The sequence below is a fragment of the Acipenser ruthenus genome, unplaced genomic scaffold (genome assembly GCF_902713425.1).
Source record: "Acipenser ruthenus unplaced genomic scaffold, fAciRut3.2 maternal haplotype, whole genome shotgun sequence".
Lineage (NCBI taxonomy): Eukaryota > Metazoa > Chordata > Actinopteri > Acipenseriformes > Acipenseridae > Acipenser > Acipenser ruthenus.
The window spans coordinates 38875-65147 of record NW_026708347.1 but is presented as its reverse complement, the minus strand read 5'-3'; the positions used below and the strand labels follow the sequence as shown (position 1 = coordinate 65147).

Sequence of the window (26273 nt, the reverse complement as noted above, 5' to 3'; positions counted from 1 at the left end):
TTTAACCAGGACTAGTTCATTCGATCAAACAGTGGCTTAGCATGGTGTGCTGGGGTTCCTGCAGAGACACTTTCATCAGAACAAATGATCATGGGGCTGATATCACATGGGTTTCTTCATGCACCCCTTTTCCTGCACTGTATTGTGATTTAACACAGTTCTAAATGACGTATAAAGAGAGCTATGCAGAGGCACAGACAGACAGAGACACGGACGTTCAGACAGGACAGACCCCTCCTAACCCACACCCCTGCACTGAGACAGACGCTCTGATGCAACACAAAGACACAGCCACCAGCACACACACAGACCTGCTTTACTCGTCCTCTCTCCTCCTCTCTGAAAACAAATGAAAAAAACAACAACCACGCTGAAATCACTATGGAAACCGGGGAAGGGAAGGATCTGAAAGCTTCCTTTCGAAGAGAAGAAAGAAAACGTCTTCACGGCAGGGACCAAGAAATCCACAAAGCCAGGGCGATGCTATCGTATCTCATTCATTCTGACCGGAAATGTCAGGATGGAACCATCCGACCCAACTTTTATCACGCTGACCTTTTCTGTTTGTCTGTGTATCTGTGTGTGTGTGTGTGTGTGTGTTTGAAAGTGCCAGCAATGAGTATCCATATTAATATACCTACCTGTACATTTAAACACATTCATACATACCTACATTACATACATACACACATTCATACATACGCACACACACATACATTAATACACAAATATGAGGGATTAGGCACCAGTGTGTGTGCTGCGAGCTAAAGACAGCCTAATTGATTCTTTTCTCTCCCTGGTTAACTGGCAGGTTGGAAGCCCCTGGGGCTGTGGGGAGCAGGGACAGGCTATCAGTGATGCAGCCACCTGGGACAGTGATTACCATCCAGAGGGGCTGGGCTGCTGCTCCTCTCCTCCACCACCGCGCCTGCTTGTGCCTCGCATGCCTGTCTGCGAAGAGGAGGTGCAGAGCGCCAGCAGACTGCCGCCCCTCCAGAGAGCCCCAGACAGGAGCCTGGGGGTACCCTGGCGTGGGGGTGGACAAGGGGTCCCGGGGGCGAACCAGGCACCAGGACCCCTGAAACGGGATCACCCCCCACATGTGGGGTGCCTTCAGGACAGATATCCCGGTGAGTGGCCAGCCTGCACCTTGTTTTATTTGTTTGAGTTTGTTCTACTGGGTTACGGTGGGACGTCCACTCCAGATCTGTTGGTGTATAGTAAAGCTTAGCAAAGCTGTAGTAAAGCCTCACAAAAAAAAAAAAAAAAAAAATGAGATTACAACATTCTAAAGGCAACAAGATAAACAGTCAATGAAAGGAACAGCTCCTAAGTTAGCTTATAGATGATGCTCCCTGGGATCATTGCCAGACACCAGTTCATATAAATATAAATACTGGTGGTGCACACTGGTGTCCATTTGCTTTCAATTTATGTTTTATTTTTTATTTATTAAGTCATTTATCTAAAATTTGTGAACCTGCAAAATCTCACAGATATCTTGTTGAGAAACCCTTGGAGAAAAGTCTTGCGTTGTAGAAAGTGTGCGTGTTTGTAGATTCTGTTAATTTATTAGTTCACATTTTCCCCAGAGGGTTAAGAGAGTACCATTAATAATTGCATATTCTAAATTATTACCCAACATTTCAAAAAAATTTGGAAGCATTTACGTATACTTAATAATTCAGAAAAAAATGAAAAAAATATTTCCGAAAGCATCGATCGTAGCTTTTAGGAGGGATGCAAATTTGGCTGACGTTTTAGTCCACAGTAAACATAACGGGATCATAGATACATTAAGGGACACTGAAACCTGTAGAAGCACTTGTAAAGTGTGCAAATGTATTGATAAAGATAAAAGTGAAATCGCAAATAAAGAAAATAAATATATTCAGTCTTAAAGTTCGTCATGCAAGGATAGCAACCTTGTATGTGGTATATTTTGCATAAAATGTAATACAATAAAATCTGTAGGAGAGACAGGTACATCATTATATAAAAGAATAGAGAACCACCTATCAAATACAATAAATAAAAAAGAAAATGAACCAACAGTTCAGCACTTTACAAGAGACAGACACACCATGGAGGAGCTCAAGTTTGTGGTTTTAGAAAAAATAAAAATTAGATAATGTACAGTATAGAAGAATAAAAGAAAATACATGGATAAACACACTAGATGCCTGAAGGTTTAAATAGAAGGAACAGGAGATCGTTACAGCATTAACTATATAGTGAATCACATCACAAGACATTAGATTTAAAGACAAATAAATGTGTGGTTACCATGGCATCAGAAATACTATAAATACCGCCAATGTTTGTTTTCAAACACACTTTCCCTTGACAAAGGCAAGGTTATTCATTTTGAGTAGTGGCAGGATTTTCAGTACTGCTATCATGTTGTTATCCCCTTTTAATACAGACTTGAGGAAATTAAAAAAATAAATAAATATATAAATAAATATTTTAAATAACAATAAAGATCACCAGAACGACCAGCTTTCAACTTTATAATATGGATTCATATTCACTCTGTAAATCATCTTAAAAAACAACTCTAAAGCTGTTAGCCCTCACACACTACAAAAGACAGTACAGCCGGAGCCATAATCGAATTGTAATTTAATTGTGTGCAGGAGCTGTAAAATAACTCTTCAAATGTTAGCGCTTTTGTTGCAAAGCATTGCAGTTGATACGGTACAGGAGTTTTATAGGCTACAGCAACGTTCAGCAGATATCGTTGCAATAGAAAAGCAATAGACACAGATGTTTACATTGGAAGCCTGTAACATTACAGTTCGCATGCATTAAGAGCTAATACAGCAAACCTGTGTGATTACCTACTAAATAAACAACACAGTACATTGCAGTGCACTTCAGATCATGGAGGCTTTCTCTTCTGGGTGCACAGCACAATAGGAGGGGATGTAAAACAAATCTCCATTTAGAATTGAATATAGATGTACAGAAAGATGATATCACTGTTTTATAGAGATGAGACACAGGAGGTAATCTGTGCAGTATATCAGGAAAATGACTCTGTCAATGTAGATCTTACTGTCAACACAAAGTAAGGAAGTGTATTTATTTATATAGCGTCTTTCATATAACAGTGTCTCAAAGCGCCTTACAAGTCAATAAAAACCAAAAATACAATCAAATGAATTCAAACAATTAAAAAACATGAACATGAAAAAGTGCTGGTAAAATGAATCAAAACAACAACAGATCTTCATGGAGAAATAAAACGGAGGAGAAAGAACACTCTGAACATTGTGTATGAAATGCTCATCTAAAAGAGTTCATTGCAAACGTCATCATCTTGCCATGGCATGACGGCTGGCTTTTCTATCGCCATTTCTGCTTTTAATTGTATTTTTTTTTAGATACGCGGGTCTCCAAGTTATAATTACAGCAGCACCTTTATCAGAAAGTTAGGGATCTAAGATCAGTAAGAACCATATTAAAAACATAACCACTCCAAATCAGATGTCTATTCATTCGAGACGGGAAAGGTTTGAGAAGCTAGGATTCCAGTTTCAGGTTGGTGAGCAGCTGTTTCACAGTTATTCTCTCAGCCTTCTTTACATTTCTACCGCAACCAAATCCAGCTGAAATGAAGGGCAGGCGAGCCTAGATCAAAGCAGAGCTGTTTCAGGTTGGGAGCAGGCAGTAACGGAAGACCTTGCCCGCGCTCGTTCCTTGGTTTGATTAAATATGTTCAGGCTGTTCCTGCGTCGGTCGTGTTAGCAGTTTCCATCCCTGGAAGAGAAAAAATAGAAGGGCACCTGTGCAGGTGATCAAACTGTCATTGTATATTTGAATATTATTTATGACTTTTAAAGAGACGTTTTGTTTAATTGTATTTTTCAGTTTTAATTTTAATTGCACATATGTATTACAAGGTTAAAAACTGTTTGATTCCCAAGAACAAAACTCAATATCTGCTTCCTAAGATATTCATTATAGGAGCATGACCTCTTTGTGTAAATATGGACATTTCTATTGAATTACATCTAAAATCAAAATGTTTGGAAAGTCAGCTTGTTTTTAAACAGCAGCTTGTTTTACGCACTGCATTTTTCCATCCAGCTGAAGAGGACTTGTAGTCTGAAATGTCCTGATAGCATTGATTTATTATCAATTATTCACATTTGTGTGTAACAACATTACCTGTGTGTGTGTGTGTGTGTGTGTGTGTGTGTATATAAATATATAAACAGAAAAGTCTGGAATAGTCCTATTGAAATGTTGAAAATGCTCATTTTGTGTTTTTATCGTGATGCTTTCTTTAAGAGTCCAGGGCTCTTTCATTATGAAGCAGGAATAGCCTGCTAATAGTGCCTCAGTAATGAATCACACTGGGTTATTGAATCAAACCCTTTGAGACCTGACATACTCAATGTTATCAGATCCTGGTCTTCCTCTCCGCTCCACTATACAAGTCTTTGCAATAACATGCTGGCAGAAGCTTTATAAAGGTTCATTATTGAACCATACATTACAGCATTCTGTCGCTGTCATGCTAATCTGTTCTATTGAAGCCAGCCTCTGAAAACAGCAAAACAGTGCGTGAGCCTTCAAGCAAACTGGAAACAAGAAGATACAAGAATAAGAAGATACAAGAATGACTGAGACATATACAGTATATATATATATACAGGTAATGTAGGTACACACAAATGTGAATAATTGATAATAAATCAATGCTATCAGGACGTATATATATATAAAATAAAAAAAATACTGAACACAGATGTGTGGAATTATTATTATTATTATTATTATTATTATTATTATTATTATTATTATTATGGGTCTGTATTTAGGTGTCTGCGTGTTTCTGCTGGATTGTAAATGCTTGCTGGCTGCATGTAGTCAAAGTTGTGATTTATTATAAAAATAATTTTAAAATAGTTTGTTTTTTATGAGGTGAGCTGGGACAAACATTAATTTCTCATGCCTGAATATTATTTCAAGATTTTGAGGAATTCTTGTTCATAACCATCTCATGGGTAAAACTAGCCCTGCAGCCATGAAATTACATTAGAGAACAAAGCCGACCGGGAGAAGTGCTCTTCTCTACGAGCCGAGCATGTGTTTGATGTGTCCATCCCCGTCATTTAATACATGACACATACACCCAGAGGCTTACCTCACAGCTCTTCATACACCCAGAGGACAGCTCTTCATACACCCAGAGGACAACACTTCATACACCAAGGGGACAGCTCTTCATACACCAGAGGCTTACCTCACAGCTCTTCATACACCCAGAGGACAACACTTCATACACCAAGGGACAGCTCTTCATACACCCAGAGGACAGCTCTTCATACACCCAGAGGACAACACTTCATACACCAAGGGGGCAGCTCTTCATACACCCAGAGGCTTACCTCACAGCTCTTCATACACCCAGAGGACAGCTCTTCATACACCCAGAGGACAACACTTCATACACCAAGGGACAGCTCTTCATACACCCAGAGGACAGCTCTTCATACACCCAGAGGACAACACTTCATACACCAAGGGGGCAGCTCTTCATACACCCAGAGGACAGCTCTTCATACACCCAGAGGACAACACTTCATACACCCAAGGGGACAGCTCTTCATACACCCAGAGGCTTACCTCACAGCTCTTCATACACCCAGAGGACAGCTCTTCATACACCAGAGGACAACACTTCATACACCAAGGGGACAGCTCTTCATACACCCAGAGGCTTACCTCACAGCTCTTCATACACCCAGAGGACAACACTTCATACACCAAGGGGACAGCTCTTCATACACCCAGAGGCTTACCTCACAGCTCTTCATACACCCAGAGGACAGCTCTTCATACACCCAGAGGACAGCTCTTCATACACCCAGAGGCTTACCTCACAGCTCTTCATAAACCCAGAGGACAGCTCTTCATACACCAGAGGACAGCTCTTCATATACCCAGAGGACAGCTCTTCATACACCCAGAGGCTTACCTCACAGCTCTTCATACACCAAGGGGACAGCTCTTCATGCACCCAGAGGACAGCTCTTCATACACCCAGAGGCTTACCTCACAACTCTTCAGGCAGGGTCTCAGTGCAGGTAGACTATGATAATAATGGAAACACTGTGACTCCTCCAGCTGCACGTTGGAAGGCAGGGTTCCTCCAGGGCTGGAGGATTTTGAAAATGTCCAGCAGATGCTAAAAGAAGTGAAACATCTAGGAGTGGAGTGGCAGGGTCCTGAGAGACATTTCAGAGCGCTGCGCTTCCATCCACCATTAAAACCATTTCATCGTTATTATTGTATCATGCAAGCAGTCTCTGCAGCATGGTTAAGTGACCTTGCAGAGTTACATCACTTAATCAAAAACAATGCATTCTGAAATAACAATTATACTGACGCGCACACACACGTGCAAACACACAAACACACGCACACACAAACACACGCACACATACACCACCATCAATCCGACTGAGAGAGAGACTATGGTACTAATTATACATTATTTTTCAGCTAGTTGAAAGGAAAGAACATCTGAATATTTATATAAGAAAATAAACTACGCAGAACACATTCATCCCAGCACAGGTGCTTACATTCTTACCAGTTTTTAGGCATTGGTAAGCGTTTGCTTGTGTCTGCTGCTTATCACTTTGGAACGTGAATGTTTATGATTTTCTTTGTTGTTGTTACAGTCGGACTATGCTAATTCCGACCCAGGTTGTTTTTCTGCTTCTCTAGTTTAAAAGGGGTGGGGGGTGGGGGGTGTAAATAAACATGACTCATCTGCGCACTGCTCTTGCTGTTCAAAAGCCTAATGAATTAAACATTCAAAACAGTAATTTAAATCATTTTCCCTGACAAAAGATTAGAACAAAGGCAAAGCACTGGCAGGCGCATCCACAGCCTCCCCTGACGGAGCAGATGTGTTTGAGGGTCTCCAGACTTCACCAGGGCTTTCATCAGCAGACTGCTGGTGCAGTATGAGACCTCACAGGCCTCCTTCATGACACTTTGTGAGTCTGATCACTTGAGATTGCTGGCATCTGGTTATTTAAATACCACACCTCAACAGTACGCCACTGTGTAGTCTAATTAATGTGACAGGGCAGAGGCTGGGTGTGAAAGCGGCCCAGACACACTGCCCAATCACTGGGCAACCAGCCTCCTTTGCACAAGCAGTTCCAGGGCTTTACCTTCACAGACAGGGGTCACAATTCTGCAAAGACAGTGAGTCAACAACAGACAGTTCCCGTTTAGAGAGCAGAAATTGTGTTATTCCTGGAGTCAGTTCAATGCCTTTAAAATAGACTTGCCTGTATGTGAATAAAGCTGCACCATCCCTCCTCCGCAGACCCTGAGGAAGACCACCCGTGCATGATGAGGCCACAAGGGCCGCCCTGGCTGTCTGCTTCCCTCCCTCCACTTTCTCCACCCACAGCCTCTCGCGGTCAGCCAGCCCCCTGCAGGAGCACTTGCCCAGGTAAGCACTGCCTCCTTCACCTCGCAACACGGTTCATTCACTTGCTTCTGTTTTTAATGCAGATTTCTTTGCTCTTTCTGGGTGTGTTTGGGTTTGGGGGCATCCGTATTATCGCATACTGACCAAGGCTTTACAATGCCCTTCTTACCATCAAACAAGTTGTATTTGTTCCCCTTTTGATTTTACTCAGAATCTTTTAGTTTTTTTGAATTGTTTAAAACAATGTTTTGCTTTACTTCAGGATATTTGAAATGCTTTAATAAAATGCTGCATCCTGGTACCCTTTGCTGTAGGTCACATGGTCTGATTGCAGATGGATTATTGGAGTGAGTTTTGAACTTCAGCACAGGAAGTGATCAGCAACTTTTCATCACTGCAAATTCCAAGCCATCGTGTAAAATTGAAACAAACAAGTAAAACATTGTAAACAGAAGAAAGGGGGCAGGAGTATTTTTGAGTGCTGTTCAGATTGAATTTCAAACTGTGGTTAGCACTCCTTTAAAATGTGCCTCTATTGAGATGATTGAAGAGCAGGTACCTTCAGAGCTCTTGTTCCAGAGAGTAGGCGGGGTTGGCTGGCAGAGAGGAGGCGGGGCTGGCTGGCAGAGAGTAGGCGGGGCTGGCTGATTCAGTGCAGGTATTTACAGTGCTCCTGCACTGTATTCCGAATGCTTTCACTGTTATTCTTGTACTGGGAGCGGTGTCTGCATGGACGCTGGTGAAAACCCATTCCAGAGAGCTCGTGCAGGGCTGCCGTGCAGAAATGGTAATACTGGATGAACAAATGCTCTTCTAGTTTAACGTCTGAACTGAGGATATCCTCAGGGATTTCCAGATATTTCAACATGATGCAACAAGTGGAATCATCACTACTCATCACTTCCATTAGGATAGCTTGCGATTTACCATACAGGTCACAAAGGTTTCTATGAATGACAGGTTGAAGTCAGACTCCAAGCAGAAGCAGCACACAACTATTTTTTAATGAATATCTAGAACCTTAAAAAAGGAAACACCAAAACACTTGTCCTACAGTACAAGCTCTAACTAGAGGACACGTTGAGTGTACAGTACTTGGAGACAGCAGCCTCCCTCGCTAGTATAAACACCCTCTCAGATTTGTAAGTCACTGCTGAGGTTATCACCTCGGTATACTATAAATGGAGATTCAGGAGCATTGTGGCCTGTTTGCGCACTGCCCCTCAGTCTGTAGTGTGAGGCCATTGTTGTTGACTGTAATTGAGTCTTTTTTATATAACACAAATCACTTTAATAGGCTTGTTTTCATTTCTCTTCCAGGGAGAATGCCATGATAATGCCACTGAACTTTATTAAAAGCCACCTGTGTTAACAATACATTCCCAAAGCAGCTCTTGGTGAAGTCATTTAAAAGGTAGAGTGTAGGATCATTGAAAAACGCACTTGGAATCAATCCAGTATCCCACAGCCTGAAAACTAGAAACAAAAGCGATTGTGTTACCTGTACTAGAGAAAAACTTGAATTACCTCTGAGTCAGCGTGGTGAAAGAGGTCTCAGACAACCATGCACACCCGTATACTGTTTACTGAGAGGCTTGTGTTGCAAACACTGCCTCCCTCCAAGTCCCTCAGCTCTAACCACTACACTATCTCCCTCCCAGTCTCTCAGCTCTAACCACCAGACAACACTGCCTCCCTCCCAGTCCCTCAGCTCTAACCACTAGACCACACTGCCTCCCTCCCAGTCCCTCAGCTCTAACCACTAGACCTCACTGCCTCCCTCCCAGTCCCTCAGCTCTAACCACTAGACCACACTGCCTCCCTCCCAGTCCCTCAGCTCTAACCACTAGACCACACTGCCTCCCTCCCAGTCCCTCAGCTCTAACCACTAGACCACACTGCCTCCTCCCAGTCCCTCAGCTCTAACCACTAAAGAGCTGGATCTGTGGAGCAGGAGGGGTTAAGCGGATGGAGTGTCCTCTGCGGTTATCTGTGGACCGGTTAGCCTGTGAGTGGTTGGCTGCCTCACTGGCTCTGGAACAATAGGCACCTGTATTCAGCTCTGTGAGCCTGGCAGGCTAAAGGAATCTGAAGAAGATGAGAGTGTGTGTGAGAGAATGTGTTTATGAGTGAATTCTGGCTTTTCAGTGAGAAGGCACTCCCTCCCTCCCCACCTCAAACATTCAGATCGTAACCTCCCTCATAGTGCTCTTGGGTGGCCATTCCCACCTCACTGGACTGGGACCTGGACCCCTATGATTCTCAGCAGGGCTACCTTACCAATCCCCAGAACCCCCCTGTTCTGCTCCCGCTGTACTGTAACAGTCTATTCAGGCAGATTAGTGTCAGAGCCCTGCTGGAGACTCACAGCGATTCACATAGCAGAACTCATCTCCATGGTTTCAGAGCAGGAGAGGGAGGGAGGGGCAGGCTCTTCGTGAGAGCTGGAGGACTGTGAAGATCTTTCCCCTGTCAAATCTTTAGGTAAGAAATGGATATTTATTACTGCTATAAAGCACTAAATCTGCAGTGTGATTTTGTGCCGGGGGAAGGAGGGAAGGAAAGGCATTAGAACGTTTGGGAATCTTGACAAAGTACTTTAATTCTTTTTTTTTTTGAGGGGACGGGAGCGAGGGGGGGGGGGGGGTAGGGGGAAGGGGGGGTGGGGATTGTGCTGATTTCGTTTTATTTATTACTTCTTTGAAACAGGATAGACTTGAAACGGTATGTCCTGTTCAAGGAAGCTTTGAGAATGAGCAATCACAGGGACTGTAAAACTGTCATAATAATGAATAATGTTATAAAATGCATTGTAATCAGAAGCACCGGAGTGCTTGCTGACCCTGTCATGACTTGCTGTCTGTAGTGTTGGGTTCAAAGCAGTGGCTTCAGAGCACTTGCTGTCTGTAGTGTTGGGTTCAAAGCAGTGGCTTCAGAGCACTTGCTGTCTGTAGTGTTGGGTTCAAAGCAGTGGCTTCAGAGCACTTGCTGTCTGTAGCGTCGGGTTTAAAGCAGTGGCTTCAGAGCACTTGCTTTATTCACACATGCTACACAGCACCATACTTTATCTTTGGAGGAATGTCTCCCTTTTCAGACTTGTTCTTGCAGAGGGATGCTGAGAATGGCAAGCTTGCATGCATCCCCAATATTATTTATTTCTTACATTTGCTATTCAAATGTTTTTACCAGCCTTGGCAGAGATCAATAGTCCTTTTAGAAATGTGACACTGAGAACTGGTTCACTGTGCTTGTCAGCATCCGTTGAAGTCACTGTTTTGTATCGGTCTAATTGAAATGTACACTGCCTGGCCACTTTATTAGGACAATCAATGCAGAGAGGTGGGCAGATGATTGAACACCTCGTTCAAGTTCATCTCAAGCGTGATCGATTGGACTGAGATCCGGGTTTAACAACTATGCTTTATAAAAGGTAACTTTTAGGCAGTTGCCAAATGAGTATATCCAATTTGTAGAGGTTTTGTAGTGTTTGTTAAGTGCCTGGCTTGACATGCTCATTACTGTAGTGATGCCAGAGCTTTAGCAGTGTGAGTGTTCTTCACAACCTTACATGCCAGAGAGGAGGAGAGTGATGCAGTGACCTGGACCAGTCTTCCACGCAGCTGCTGTTTCATACCTGCATCCTCTCGTGTCAATCATTACCACCAGCATTTGGAAGCAGACTTCTCAGTAAAAAGTCGCTTGCTGCCCAGGAGCTGCTGCTTAGCATTCAAAGCACAAAGACGGCCAAACGTCTGGTGACCGCAGTTATAAAACAAAGGCAAACGTTTGTCTGCTTGACGTATTTTCTAATAAATTTCTCTTACTTTTGTAACAGTCTTTAAAAGTCCTATACTTGTCCCTAGCAGGGGCCAGTACATTTTTGACATTACCTGTTTTTTTCTATTATTCTCTAAATGAACTCCCCCAAGATTCTCAATCAAAGCCTGTAAACAATAAGCCAGAGGGTCTGTGTGTCTCTGAGATGATGAGTGAAGCTGTCATTGTGTCCGGGACTCACAGCAGTGAATGAGCTCTGAATCAGTTCCCCTGTGTGAGATTAGCACAGTCGCTGTATTGCACAGATAAGCTATCAGTTCCCTTGTGTGAGATTAGCACAGTCGCTGTATTGCACAGATAAGCTGATGTGCCTTCCCTAGGAGAGAGCAGACATGCACTGTAGACAGGCTGATACGAGGCATCAGGGCTTCAGAAATTAATTGTCATCCCACTAAGTATTTTATTATCGTCCTGTTCATTGTTCAAACTTCTCTTTCTTGACAAAAGCAATTAATGATAAAAAGTGAAATGATACATAAATGTATTCTGTTTCAGGGATGAGACACATTCAGATGTATAAACGTTGCTAGTTTGGACATAGCACTGGCTTTATAAATGATTACCCCAGTAAAAAACAATAGCAGGTGTAATAAAGCATAAGTAAGCATTGTAAAGAATAGAGAGATACATTCAAGCATATTAATAAACATGGCAAACCATGGTAAACTATGGAAATGCAGAGTGAAACCAGGGTAAACTGTGGTAAATGTGTAGCATAACCAGGGTACATGGTGGTAAATGTGTAGCATAACCAGGGCACATGGTGGTAAATGTGTAGCATAACCAGGGCACATGGTGGTAAATGTGTAGCATAACCAGGGCACATGGTGGTAAATGTGTAGCATAACCAGGGCACATGGTGGTAAATGTGTAGCATAACCAGGGCACATGGTGGCAAATGTGTAGCATAACCAGGGCACATGGTGGTAAATGTGTAGCATAACCAGGGTACAGGGTGGTAAATGTGTAGCATAACCAGGGTACAGGGTGGTAAATGTGTAGCATAACCAGGGTACATGGTGGTAAATGCAGAGTGAAACTTGGAAAAGCACGGGGGAACAGCCATGGATCTTAATGCCACCACCGTTACAATCCTGCTATACTGAAGAAGTCTTTCTGTTATCATTTTTTGTAGTTAGTGATTGGGGGAATACCAGCAGAATTAATATAGAGTTAGAATGATAGAAAAACACAAAGGACTAGATTCTCAAAACTATTTACTCCAAATCGTCATTAGAACAATTTCTATTTATTTTTATTTTTGCTACAATTCTACAATACATGTTAAACAACTTGATTATTTCTGCCATGGTCAGTTTATTGGGTGTGCTTTTTATTCTTTTCTTTCGGAAATGACGCTAATGACGGTTTGGAGTAAATTGCTTTCCAGCCCCGAGAGTGACCCTGTAAACCTCTAATGCTGCAGCCATGCCCACGGCATCGGTAATGAGATGTCACAGGTCAGATTCCTCCCTGAGCAGCATTGAGGCCATTTAAACCAAATCCTTCTGGTGGTTGTTGTAGAGGATTCCAGCGTGCATTAGTGATTGTCAAGGAATCCCTGTTTCAAATCCTCCGAGCCAGCTGAATGGGCTGCATCATCTGTGTTTGGCAGCCTGAGGCTACGGCTGGGTGGTGTCTCTGTGCAGTTCAGTGTGGCTGGTGTCTCTGTGCAGTTCAGTGTGGCTGGTGTCTCTGTGCAGTTCAGTGTGGCTGGTGTCTCTGTGCAGTTCAGTGTGGCTGGTGTCTCTGTGCAGTTCAGTCTTGCTGGTGTCTCTGTGCAGTTCAGTGTGGCTGGTGTCTCTGTGCAGTTCAGTCTGGCTGGTGTCTCTGTGCAGTTCAGTCTGGCTGGTGTCTCTGTGCAGTTCAGTCTGGCTGGTGTCTCTGTGCAGTTCAGTGTGGCTGGTGTCTCTGTGCAGTTCAGTGTGGCTGGTGTCTCTGTGCAGTTCAGTGTGGCTGGTGTCTCTGTGCAGTTCAGTGTGGCTGGTGTCTCTGTGCAGTTCAGTCTTGCTGGTGTCTCTGTGCAGTTCAGTCTGGCTGGTGGCTCTGTGCAGTTCAGTCTGGCTGGTGTCTCTGTGCAGTTCAGTGTGGCTGGTGTCTCTGCAGTTCAGTCTGGCTGGTGTCTCTGCAGTTCAGTCTGGCTGGTGTCCTCTGTGCAGTTCAGTCTGGCTGGTGTCTCTGTGCAGTTCAGTGTGGCTGGTGTCTCTGCAGTTCAGTCTGGCTGGTGTCTCTGCAGTTCAGTCTGGCTGGTGTCTCTGTGCAGTTCAGTGTGGCTGGTGTCTCTGTGCAGTTTAGTGTGGTTGGTGTCTCTGTGCAGTTCAGTCTGGCTGGTGTCTCTGCAGTTCAGTCTGGTTGGTGGCTCTGTGCAGTTCAGTGTGGCTGGTGTCTCTGTGCAGTTTAGTGTGGTTGGTGTCTCTGTGCAGTTCAGTCTGGCTGGTGGCTCTGTGCAGTTCAGTCTGGCTGGTGTCTCTGTGCAGTTCAGTGTGGCTGGTGTCTCTGCAGTTCAGTGTGGCTGGTGTCTCTGCAGTTCAGTCTGGCTGGTGTCTCTGTGCAGTTCAGTGTGGCTGGTGTCCTCTGTGCAGTTCAGTGTGGCTGGTGTCTCTGTGCAGTTCAGTGTGGCTGGTGTCTCTGTGCAGTGGGAGTGAGTCTCTATATCTCTAACAGTGAGAGTGAGTCTCTTACAGGCATTGATGTCTTAAAAAGGGATTCTATACATATTTAAACAGTGCTATTTAGATCTGTCGCTGTTTAGATCAGTTTCAGTGTGTTTTAAAACGAAGTTGCTCGAGTGTTTAAGGTTAGAAATGTTCTATTATGACTCGCCATGCTTGCCTGTGCTGCACTGCTTTTTGATCGTGCTTTACTACACTTTGCTGGGTTTTGTCCACAGTGGACGCCGCTGCATTCAGGAGGACTCTTTCCTCCAGCACTCCCTCTCTCTCTCTGTTCCAGGTACTGTGAGCTGATCACCCACTCGTTTGACCCCCTCGGAGGTGACCCCACTGTGTGAGCAATGGCTGGCCGGGATCAGATCCCGAATCCCCGCCAAGCTCGCGGCCAAGCAAGGAGCAGCTCTGCAGACGCTGAGAGAGGTATGGACCGCAGGATTCCCCAGTGTCTGTGCGGTGCCTGTGTCGTGTCTGATTCCCCAGTGTCTGTGTCGTGCCTGTGCTGTGTCTGATTCCCTGGTGTCTGTGTGGTGCCTGTGCTGTGTCTGATTCCCTGGTGTCTGTGTGGTGCCTATGCCGTGTCTGTGCGGTGCCTGTGCAGTGTCTGATTCCCCAGTATCTGTGCCGTGTCTGATTCCCCGGTGCCTGTGCCGTGTCTGATTCCCCAGTGTCTGTGCCGTGTCTGATTCCCCGGTGTCTGTGTGGTGCCTGTGCCGTGTCTGATTCCCCAGTGTCTGTGTGGTGCCTGTGCAGTGTCTGATTCCCCGGTGTCTGTGCGGTGCCTGTGCAGTGTCTGATTCCCCAGTGTCTGTGCCGTGTCTGTGCAGTGTCTGATTCCCCTGTGTCTGTGCGGTGCCTGTGCTGTATCTGATTCCCTGGTGTCTGTGTGGTGCCTGTGCCGTGTCTGTGCGGTGCCTGTGCAGTGTCTGATTCCCCAGTGTCTGTGCCGTGTCTGATTCCCCGGTGTCTGTGTGGTGTCTGTGCCGTGTCTGATTCCCCAGTGTCTGTGCGGTGCCTGTGCAGTGTCTGATTCCCCAGTGTCTGTGCCGTGTCTGATTCCCCGGTGTCTGTGTGGTGCCTGTGCAGTGTCTGATTCCCCAGTGTCTGTGCGGTGCCTGTGCAGTGTCTGATTCCCCGGTGTCTGTGTGGTGCCTGTGCCGTGTCTGATTCCCAGTGTCTGTGCGGTGCCTGTGCAGTGTCTGATTCCCCGGTGTCTGTGTGGTGCCTGTGCCATGTCTGATTCCCCGGTGTCTGTGCGGTGCCTGTGCAGTGTCTGATTCCCCGGTGTCTGTGTGGTGCCTGTGCAGTGTCTGATTCCCCAGTGTCTGTGTGGTGCCTGTGCCGTGTCTGATTCCCCAGTGTCTGTGTGGTGCCTGTGCCATGTCTGATTCCCTGGTGTCTGTGTGGTGCCTGTACCGTGTCTGATTCCCCAGTGTCTGTGCGGTGCCTGTGCTGTGTCTGTGTGGTGCCTGTGCCGTGTCTGATTCCCCAGTGTCTGTGCGGTGCCTGTGCAGTGTCTGATTCCCCAGTGTCTGTGTGGTGCCTGTGCCGTGTCTGATTCCCCGGTGTCTGTGTGGTGCCTGTGCCGTGTCTGATTCCCCAGTGTCTGTGCCGTGTCTGATTCCCCGGTGTCTGTGTGGTGCCTGTGCAGTGTCTGATTCCCCAGTGTCTGTGTGGTGTCTGATTCCCCAGTGTCTGTGTGGTGCCTGTGCAGTGTCTGATTCCCCGGTGTCTGTGTGGTGCCTGTGCCGTGTCTGATTCCCCAGTGTCTGTGCCGTGTTTGATTCCCCAGTGGTCTGTGTGGTGCCTGTGCAGTGTCTGATTCCCCAGTGTCTGTGCCGTGTCTGTGCAGTGTCTGATTCCCCGGTGTCTGTGCGGTGCCTGTGCCGTGTCTGATTCCCAGTGTCTGTGCAGTGTCTGATTCCCCAGTGTCTATGTGGTGCCTGTGCAGTGTCTGATTCCCAGTGTCTGTGCAGTGTCTGATTCCCCGGTGTCTGTGCGGTGCCTGTGCCGTGTCTGATTCCCCAGTGTCTGTGCAGTGTCTGATTCCCCAGTGTCTATGTGGTGTCTGTGCCGTGTCTGATTCCCCAGTGTCTGTGCGGTGCCTGTGCAGTGTCTGATTCCCCAGTGTCTGTGCAGTGTCTGATTCCCAGTGTCTATGTGGTGCCTGTGCAGTGTCTGATTCCCCAGTGTCTATGTGGTGTCTGTGCCGTGTCTGATTCCCCAGTGTCTGTGCGGTGCCTGTGCCGTGTCTGATTCCCCAGTGTCTGTGCAGTGTCTGATTCCCCAGTGTCTATGTGGTGCCTGTGCAGTGTCTGATTCCCCGGTGTCTGTGTGGTGCCTGTGCATTGTCTGTGCCATGTCTGATTCCTGTGTCGGTGCTGTCTGTGTGCAGGCTCTGAGGATGAGGATGGCTCACTTCTTCAGCAGCGTGGCGACACTCATGTCGGTTATGTTACGCGTGGTGGTGGCAGAGTCCCTGCAGGAGCTGGTGAGCTGGCTGGAGGGGTACGGCAGAGGGAACGAATACTAGGGGGGCTACCCACACCACAGCCTGGGCCTGCCCATCAAACCACACGCCATCATCATGTTGATGGTGAGTGGAGGACCCTTCCCTGCAGTGTGGGTTAACATCCAGCAGGAGGCATTTCTGTATATGTTATTAATTATTATTAAGGCCTTTAAAATTCAGTGTTACGGGTAAAATATCGTATTTCATGGAATGTGTGCAGAACTATTTTATAAATTATGCGTACAGATTATTATAATTTTTTTAAACATGAAATATAGAGGTAAATGCACTGACATCATCAAAGTCAAAGTTATTCAAGCACTTTACAATAGCTTGTGAAACAGTGTTGTAATTAACAGCCTGTAGGTAAAGTGTATCTGTAGGACAGCTTTCAGTTCTAGTACGTCAGATGCATGTCACCATTTTAGGTTCTGCAAAACAAATACAATGTGTAAAAGCCATACTGATCTTGGGCATCAGTCGACTCGTCAGTGAGCACTGACAAGCAACCAGACTGTTTTAAACCAATTCCATAATCTCCTGCTTGTGATACTCGGCAACTTAAGTATTCACGTCTCAGCTGGGCTGATGAAGGAATCACTCCACCATTTGCAACACTCAGTCTGAAGAATTTACGTAACTTTTGGTTGTCCAATCTTTCAAGAGGGATACGTGTGAAAAAAAACGCCTCTGTCAGGTCACAATGTAATGTGTTTCGTGCTTCACGGTTTTCAGTGGACTTTTGGAATATGGAAGTCAGTGTTTTTTGTTTCTTTGCAAGTAAAGCAGTCGCAGTACTGCTCTGGATTTCTACCTTTCTCTTTCTGTGAATGCTTGAATCTAAGTGCCTGTGAACAGCCGATTCTCGGTAGTGATCTACGGTAACGTTGCAGGACGTACAGAAGAGCTTCCCTCCATCGCTGTGTAAAACTCCTGCTGGATTCTACTTTACGTGATCTGCTGCAGACACATTTTTAGAGACATCCATTTTCTTGTTTACAGTGTGTAGTATTTTAATTTCTCGCCTAGATTGCATATACTGTAGTCACATGACATAATCACTGCACAGCACTGTGTGCATGGTGAATATTACTCACAGGCAAACAGCAGAGGTGTACAGTTTTGTAATAATTATGAAATAATTTATTTTTATTTCTTAAGAATATTGTAAAAATTGCAGTACTGGGCTAATTTCACGATTTCTGCACAGCCCGTGAAATTGCGATTTGCACAGGGCCTTAATTATTAATATTAAATGTGCATTTTATGGCAATGGTTGGTAGTGCTGTTTCGTCTGTTTAGTTTTCCAGCCTGAACACTTCTTTTCACAGTGCAGCCCTGCACTCTATTATTATTATTATTATTATTATTTATTTCTTAGCAGACGCCCTTATCCAGGGCGACTTACAATTGTTACAAGATATCACATTATTTTTACCTACAATTACATTATTTTTTTACATACAATTCCCCATTTATACAGTTGGGTTTTTACTGGAGCAATCTAGGTAAAGTACCTTGCTCAAGGGTACAGCAGCAGTGTCCCCCACTGGGGATTGAACCCACAACCCTCTGGTCAAGAGACCAAAGCCCTAACCACTACTCCACACTGCTGCCCTACACTCCTCACTGCTGCCCTACTCTAACAATCAGCCTCATTTTTCTTCTCACCAGCTTGTTCTCAAACGACTTATAGTTGGTTAGTGCTTTAGAGGGAAGAGAGAGGAGTGCTTTCACAGTCAGCCAGCGGCTGTGTCTGTAGCTTCTCTCTATTGCATGTTACAATTGGAGTGAGGCGCTGGTACATAGGAGCCTGGAATCTTTCACTGTGTTAATAGCTTTGCTGTCTCTCTCTCTCTCCCCGAGAGTGGAGCTGGGCGGCTGGGCTCTCTCTCGGGACAAGGGTCACACAGATTTAGCTGGTACCTCGATCCATCACAGTTAGTGCTGGCTCCCATAAAATAAGGAGGTAGAGAATTACAGGATACAAATCTGCCTTTTCTGTGTTTCTGTTCTTTTTTATTAAGAAAATAAATAATCCAGTTTGTTTTGTATCTTATTGCATATATCAAAGTGTTTAGATAACCAGAAGGCTGCGTGTTTCTTGATTTTTTTTTTTATGTGTGGTCACTTACAATGTGAGAATACCAAACAGATATTTGTAATATACGTTGAACAATGTTCGTAATTTATAATTGAAATCCAATGTATCTATTCCAGACTCCGTTTCATAAATACTGTAGACAGCATTGTTCTTTACAAGGCAGAAGAAAAGAAAACGTCGGCTAGGTACAAAATAATGAACTTGGTGGTGCCAAGAGTGGTTCTCTTTGGAAATCATAATACTTTTTTTATAAACGAACGTGTTTCATATTAGAATTATAAATTACATTTTTATACATAACTAAAAGCGATATGATTGACAGATTCCTAATAAACTGACAAACCTCCTTAATGTTTTGCTGCATAATCGTTTCTGCTTCTCACCATAAGGAATGCATGTATAACTGCATTTAAAAACACATTTTAATTATACCTGCTTTGCCAATCACCCCACACTGCATTGTGCTATCTTAAAGTTTTACGTCATTTTTGCCTGCCTGTTTAGTTCTTGCTACCTCTATATAGCAAATGAGCATACTTTTCATCATCTCCGAAGATCCACAACAATCCCCTCATGACGAGTCCTGCTTGAACACATGCCTTGTCTGCAGTGCAGATTGGGAGACTGTAACTAGCCATGAAGTATACAGTACAGCAGGTTTCTTGGGGTGACTTTGTATTTTAAAGTTTACAAAATTGTTTTGAGTTTACTGTTTGTTTTGTTTTTTTTCTAATGAGGTTCCTCATTTCACAACATGTATTAAAGCAACTTTGATATGTCAGTCCCCTTGGTCTGACGCCCTCCTTGGAGCTGTTAGGATCCGGGGTGCTTTGATGTGTCAGTCCCCTTGGTCTGACGCCCTCCTTGGAGCTGTTAGGATCCGGGATGCTTTGATATGTCAGTCCCCTTGGTCTGACGCCCTCCTTGGAGCTGTTAGGATCCGGGGTGCTTTGATATGTCAGTCCCCTTGGTCTGACACCCTCCTTGGAGCTGTTAGGATCCGGGGTGCTTTGATGTGTCAGTCCCCTTGGTCTGACACCCTCCTTGGAGCTGTTAGGATCTGAGATGCTTTGATGTGTCAGTCCCCTCGGTCTGACACCCTCCTTGGAGCTGTTAGGATCTGAGATGCTTTGATGTGTCAGTCCCCTTGGTCTGACGCCCTCCTTGGAGCTGTTAGGATCCAGGATGCTTAGATGTGTCAGTCCCCTTGGTCTGACGCCCTCCTTGGAGCTGTTAGGATCTGGGATGCAGGACAGGTAACCTTCCTGTAAAGGCAGATTAAATGAGCTCCTCTTCTCTGAAATTGCTTGTGATGGGACATGCATATCACTTCAAGGTCAAGCCAGTAGATTTGGATTGACAAGTCATGTTAACTGCTGAGAATAGTTTGATATACAGTATAAATGAAATAAAATGTACAGCAGTAATGGCTTCGGGCCCGGAGAGACTGCAGTGCAAGTAATTGCCAGAGCATCTGTGCACTGCAATAGAAGATCACTGCTTGCAGCAGAAGGAACCCGCAGCTTTGACTTTTACACAATGCCTTATATTTGGATCCTGAGCTGTATTTGTGTCAGCTTTGGGGGTGGTTTAAAGGTCCCAGACAGTGCAGGACATGTGCTCTCTCTCTGTGGTAGTGGTTTGCTGTGCAGTTTCAATCTCTCTGTGCTCTCTCTCTGTGGTAGTGGTTTGCTGTGCAGTTTCAATCTCTCTGTGCTCTCTCTCTGTGGTAGTGGTTTGCTGTGCAGTTTCAATCTCTCTGTGCTCTCTCTCTGTGGCAGTGGTTTGCTGTGCAGTTTCAATCTCTCTGCTCTCTCTCTGTGGTAGTGGTGCTGTGCAGTTTCAATCTCTCTCTGCTCTCTCTCTGTGGTAGTGGTTTGCTGTGCAGTTTCAATCTCTCTGTTCTCTCTCTCTGTGGTAGTGGTTTGCTGTGCAGTTTCAATCTCTCTGTGCTCTCTCTCTGTGGTAGTGGTTTGCTGTGCAGTTTCAATCTCTCTGTGCTCTCTCTGTGGTAGTGGTTTGCTGTGCAGTTTCAATCTCTCTCTGCTCTCTCTCTGTGGTTGTGGTTTGCTGTGCAGTTTCAATCTCTCTGCTCTCTCTCTGTGGTAGTGGTGCTGTGCAGTTTCAATCTCTCTGTTCTCTCTCTATGTGGTAGTGGTTTGCTGTGCAGTTTCAATCTCTCTGTGCTCTCTCTCTGTGGCAGTGGTTTGCTGTGCAGTTTCAATCTCTCTGCTCTCTCTCTGTGGTAGTGGTTTGCTGTGCAGTTTCAATCTCTCTGTGCTCTCTCTCTGTGGTAGTGGTTTGCTGTGCAGTTTCAATCTCTCTGTGCTCTCTCTCTGTGGTAGTGGTTTGCTGTGCAGTTTCAATCTCTCTGTGCTCTCTCTCTGTGGTAGTGGTTTGCTGTGCAGTTTCAATCTCTCTGTGCTGTCTCTATGTGGTAGTGGTTTGCTGTGCAGTTTCAATCTCTCTGTGCTCTCTCTCTGTGGTAGTGGTTTGCTGTGCAGTTTCAATCTCTCTGTGCTCTCTCTCTGTGGTAGTGGTTTGCTGTGCAGTTTCAATCTCTCTGTGCTGTCTCTATGTGGTAGTGGTTTGCTGTGCAGTTTCAATCTCTCTGTGCTCTCTCTCTGTGGTAGTGGTTTGCTGTGCAGTTTCAATCTCTCTGTGCTCTCTCTATGTGGTAGTGGTTTGCTGTGCAGTTTCAATCTCTCTGTGCTCTCTCTCTGTGGTAGTGGTTTGCTGTGCAGTTTCAATCTCTCTGTGCTCTCTCTATGTGGTAGTGGTTTGCTGTGCAGTTTCAATCTCTCTGTGCTCTCTCTCTGTGGTAGTGGTTTGCTGTGCAGTTTCAATCTCTCTCTGCTCTCTCTCTGTGGTAGTGGTTTGCTGTGCAGTTTCAATCTATCTGTGCTCTCTCTATGTGGTAGTGGTTTGCTGTGCAGTTTCAATCTCTCTGTGCTCTCTCTCTGTGGTAGTGGTTTGCTGTGCAGTTTCAATCTCTCTGTGCTCTCTCTCTGTGGTAGTGGTTTGCTGTGCAGTTTCAATCTCTCTGTGCTCTCTCTATGTGGTAGTGGTTTGCTGTGCAGTTTCAATCTCTCTGTGCTCTCTCTATATGGTGGCAGTTTGTTGTCACCAGACCCCTCATTTGAAATGCATGTTTAGAAACATCTCCAGTTCAATTTGGAGCCGATTTGACTGCTACCCGAGCAGAGCGGTCGGAGATGAGATTCTCTGCCAGCCACTCCGCTCTGCGTGTCTCCCAGCTGCCAGCCAGCAGAGAGTCCTGCGGCTTTCTATTAGCTAAAAGCAATCTACTGGCAAGCTGCATTTGGGTGAGAGACATCAATTTGCCGCATTTAATGCATGCATTGCCCCAGAGGACATATTGATTATTTCTTCTCCGCAAAGTGACAAATACCATTTTCTCCAGTATAATGGAGATGGATTAGGATTGTATGAAAAGCTGAAGGAAGCCTTCTTCGCTCTGGGAGGCGGTGGGGGGACTAGATGTGTTCAGTCAAGTTGATGAAGAAAAAAAATGGAGCTAATAAAGAAATGAATGGATTCATCTGTAGCCCTTGACAGGCGATGTAGGGTTTCTCGTGGTGTTGACAGGGGATAATGAAAAGTAGATGTCTGCTCATTATGAATGCTTGGGGGCCTCTTTATTTAATAAACAGTACCTACAGCCACTGACGGCTAATACTGCTGCTGTATTTATTGTGCCAGGATTACTTTCTCTTGTTGGTTTGGTTACTTTGTGAACCAGGATATCTATCTTATTTAAAGACAGGCTCTAGATGCATCTGTGTTTCAGCAGGAGAGCTAGTTTCCGTGGAGCGGTATGTATTTTAAAAATCAAGTAAGTGTCAAACTAGGGTTTTATTGAGGGAGTGTGTTTGACTCTGTACCCCAGTTGTGTGGGTAGTGCACGTAATGTCAGAGACAGATCAATAGATGCAGATTAGACCTGGGCTCTGTAGCTATCTCTTGCGTACAATGATGTCACATTGTCTGTATGCGGCCCTGAAACTTTTGCCCATCTGACAGGTGTATTGACTTCAAAGAAAAGTCTGTTGACTTGTTTTATTGCTGTGAGCAGGCTGTGCAGCTCAGTGCAGACAGTGTTTTATTGTTGTGAGCAGGCTGTGCAGCTCAGTGCATACAGTGTTTTATTGCTGTGAGCAGGCTGTGCAGCTCAGTGCAGACAGTGTTTTACTGTTGTGAGCAGGCTGCGCAGACAGTGTTTTATTGCTGTGAGCAGGCTGTGCAGCTCAGTGCAGACAGTGTTTTACTGTTGTGAGCAGGCTGCGCAGACAGTGTTTTATTGTTGTGAGCAGGCTGTGCAGCTCAGTGCAGACAGTGTTTTACTGTTGTGAGCAGGCTGCGCAGACAGTGTTTTATTGTTGTGAGCAGTCTGTGCAGACAGTGTTTTATTGTTGTGAGCAGGCTGTGCAGACAGTGTTTTACTGTTGTGAGCATGCTGTGCAGACAGTGTTTTACTGTTGTGAGCAGGATGTGCAGACAGTGTTTTACTGTTGTGAGCATGCTGTGCAGCTCAGTGCAGACAGTGTTTTATTGCTGTGAGCAGGCTGTGCAGCTCAGTGCAGACAGTGTTTTACTGTTGTGAGCAGGCTGTGCAGCTCAGTGCAGACAGTGTTTTATTGCTGTGAGCAGGCTGTGCAGCTCAGTGCAGACAGTGTTTTACTGTTGTGAGCATGCTGCGCAGACAGTGTTTTATTGTTGTGAGCAGGCTGTGCAGCTCAGTGCAGACAGTGTTTTATTGTTGTGAGCAGGCTGTGCAGACAGTGTTTTATTGCTGTGAGCAGGCTGTGCAGCTCAGTGCAGACAGTGTTTTATTGCTGTGAGCAGGCTGTGCAGCTCAGTGCAGACAGTGTTTTATTGCTGTGAGCAGGCTGTGCAGCTCAGTGCAGACAGTGTTTTATTGCTGTGAGCAGGCTGTGTAGCTCAGTGCAGACAGTGTTTTATTGCTGTGAGCAGGCTGTGCAGCTCAGTGCAGACAGTGTTTTATTGTTGTGATATTGGTGCAATCTCCCTTGGAAGGCTGTTCTAATTCACGTCCCGGAGGTGAGAATCCATGTTCAATTAAGAACATAAGAAAGGTTACAAACGAGAGGAGGCCATTCGGCCCACCTTGCTCATTTGGTTGTTAGTAGCTTATTGATCCCAGAATCTCATTAAGCAGCTTCTTGAAGGATCCCAGGGTGTCAGCTTCAACAAATTCAAGGGCTTCACCCCCCCCCCCCCCACACCCACCCCAGGGTGAATAACATGTGCGTTTTCAATCTGAAACTGGGTTAAAAGGGAGAACAAAACAAAAAGCCTTTCCAATTAAATCTGCAACATCTGTTCTGTAGCTGTATATATTCTAGCCACAGCTGTGGATGTTTTTTCACTTTTCCCAGACCCAAGATGCTGGTTCTCTGTTCATTTATATATATATTTATATGAGAGGTTGTATGCGAAGCCGTCAAACAGCAGTCAGTGCTGGTTCAATATACCTGCCAGTAAAACAGCAGGGATCATCCCTTTATTCAGTGCTGGTTCAGTATACCTGCCAGTAAAACAGCAGGGATCATCCCTTTATTCAGTGCTGGTTCAGTATACCTGCCAGTAAAACAGCAGGGATCATCCCTTTATTCAGTGCTGGTTCAGTATACCTGCCAGTAAAACAGCAGGGATCATCCCTTTATTCAGTGCTGGTTCAGTATACCTGCCAGTAAAACAGCAGGGATCATCCCTTTATTCAGTGCTGGTTCAGTATACCTGCCAGTAAAACAGCAGGGATCATCCCTTTATTCAGTGCTGGTTCAGTATACCTGCCAGTAAAACAGCAGGGATCATCCCTTTATTCAGTGCTGGTTCAGTATACCTGCCAGTAAAACAGCAGGGATCATCCCTTTATTCAGTGCTGGTTCAGTATACCTGCCAGTAAAACAGCAGGGATCATCCCTTTATTCAGTGCTGGTTCAATATACCTGCCAGTAAAACAGCAGGGATCATCCCTTTATTCAGTGCTGGTTCAGTATACCTGCCAGTAAAACAGCAGGGATCATCCCTTTATTCAGTGCTGGTTCAGTATACCTGCCAGTAAAACAGCAGGGATCATCCCTTTATTCAGTGCTGGTTCAGTATACCTGCCAGTAAAACAGCAGGGATCATCCCTTTATTCAGTGCTGGTTCAGTATACCTGCCAGTAAAACAGCAGGGATCATCCCTTTATTCAGTGCTGGTTCAATATACCTGCCAGTAAAACAGCAGGGATCATCCCTTTATTCAGTGCTGGTTCGATATATACCTCATAATCAGACAGCAGAGTTGCTGTCCCTCCCTCTGTCTGTGTGTCACACTTACATTTTTACATGTATCTAGAGGACCGTTGGCCCGATGTAAAGTGAGCACGGTGAGCACGGGTTAGTGATAGTATCAGAATCAGGGGTATATGTAGGTGCTCCATGTACGGAGGCATGGAGATTTCACTTTTTCATGACACTGATGGCTCTGATTTGTATTTTTGTATGTGTTGTATGCACAGGTGCTATGTTTCTTTTACAGTCGGATGATGATAATGATAATGATCAAACCACCAGCAGTGTGTGGGAGTCTCCTTTGTGTATTCATGACTGTACAAACACAGGGAGGGGGCTGCTGGAAGGAGCTACCAGAACTATTAACCCTGACCCTGGGCACATCCTCATCAGACCATTGTAGAACAAGGAGTTTATTATTATTATTATTCTGACATTAATCCATTCATTACAAACAAAGATTACAGCGCTATCAGAGTTTCTCCTTCCCGGAGTCCTGCTGGAAAAGGACATTCCAGTGCGGTGGAGAGTTCAACTCTAGATTTGCTTATAATATGATCAGTACCCAGAACTGGGATCGACCAGCGGACAGATTGGAGAGAGGAGTGTTACACAGGACAAACCAATCAGTGCAAACTCAGAGAGGCTCGTCCCACAGGGTACAACTCCTATTGAAATCCATTGAGTCACTGGGGATTTTCTATTAAAGCTAAACTAGTTTTCATATTATTATTATTATTATTATTATTATTATATTATTATTATTATTATTATTATTATTATTATTATTATTAATAATAATAATGTCTCTATGTTTAGGTTCACATTCTGTATAGAAAATCACACTCAGCTCATTGCGCAGTCACATCAGTGAGCATCTCTCCAAGTCTCAAATGCAGTGTTGAAATCTGCCTCTAGCGTAACAGATATGCTGACCCTGGCATTCTCACTGGGTTCTCTGTCTTTTACTGAATTGAATTGGCTGGCTCTCGGATCCCCTGCATCGAATTTGGTGCCTCTAATATCGCAGTAATGTGTCTAATGTGTTCAATTATTTGACTCCAGTATTCTCAGGAGTTCTCTGTGTAAAGTTTGTAGGCTTTGAACACCTGATAATTGAATATATGAAAAGTGTTGGCGCTGAGATCTGAGGGCTAAATTCCCCATAATGACTGCAGTGGCATTGAGGGAAGAGTTATCTGCATTGGGCTGGCTGGCTCAGAGGTCTGCATCTGCGGGCCTCCATGTTTCACTTGTAGTTTATAATCTGTATTGAATTTGCTGGCTCAATAAACCCTGTGGTGAGCTAACAACTGTAATGGAATTATTTTGCTACGATATTCCAAATACTGAGCTCTTT

General features: G+C 44.9%; 1 protein-coding gene across 3 annotated transcripts in view; it reads left to right on the top strand.

Moving 5' to 3' along the window:
• The first annotated feature begins 296 nt into the window (after positions 1 to 296).
• Positions 297 to 26273, top strand: part of LOC117419723 (dynein axonemal heavy chain 7-like) — a 64839-nt gene continuing 38862 nt past the window's right edge. For 2 of the 3 annotated variants that reach the window (XM_059020927.1, XM_059020928.1), the window contains exons 1-4: positions 297 to 1130; positions 7361 to 7489; positions 14258 to 14397; positions 16370 to 16570. The gene's annotated coding sequence lies outside the window, so the exon portion shown is untranslated. Of the gene's footprint in view, positions 1131 to 7360; positions 7490 to 9836; positions 9953 to 14257; positions 14398 to 16369; positions 16571 to 26273 lie in introns of those variants that run through there. The other variant, XM_059020929.1, reaches the window with a different exon arrangement.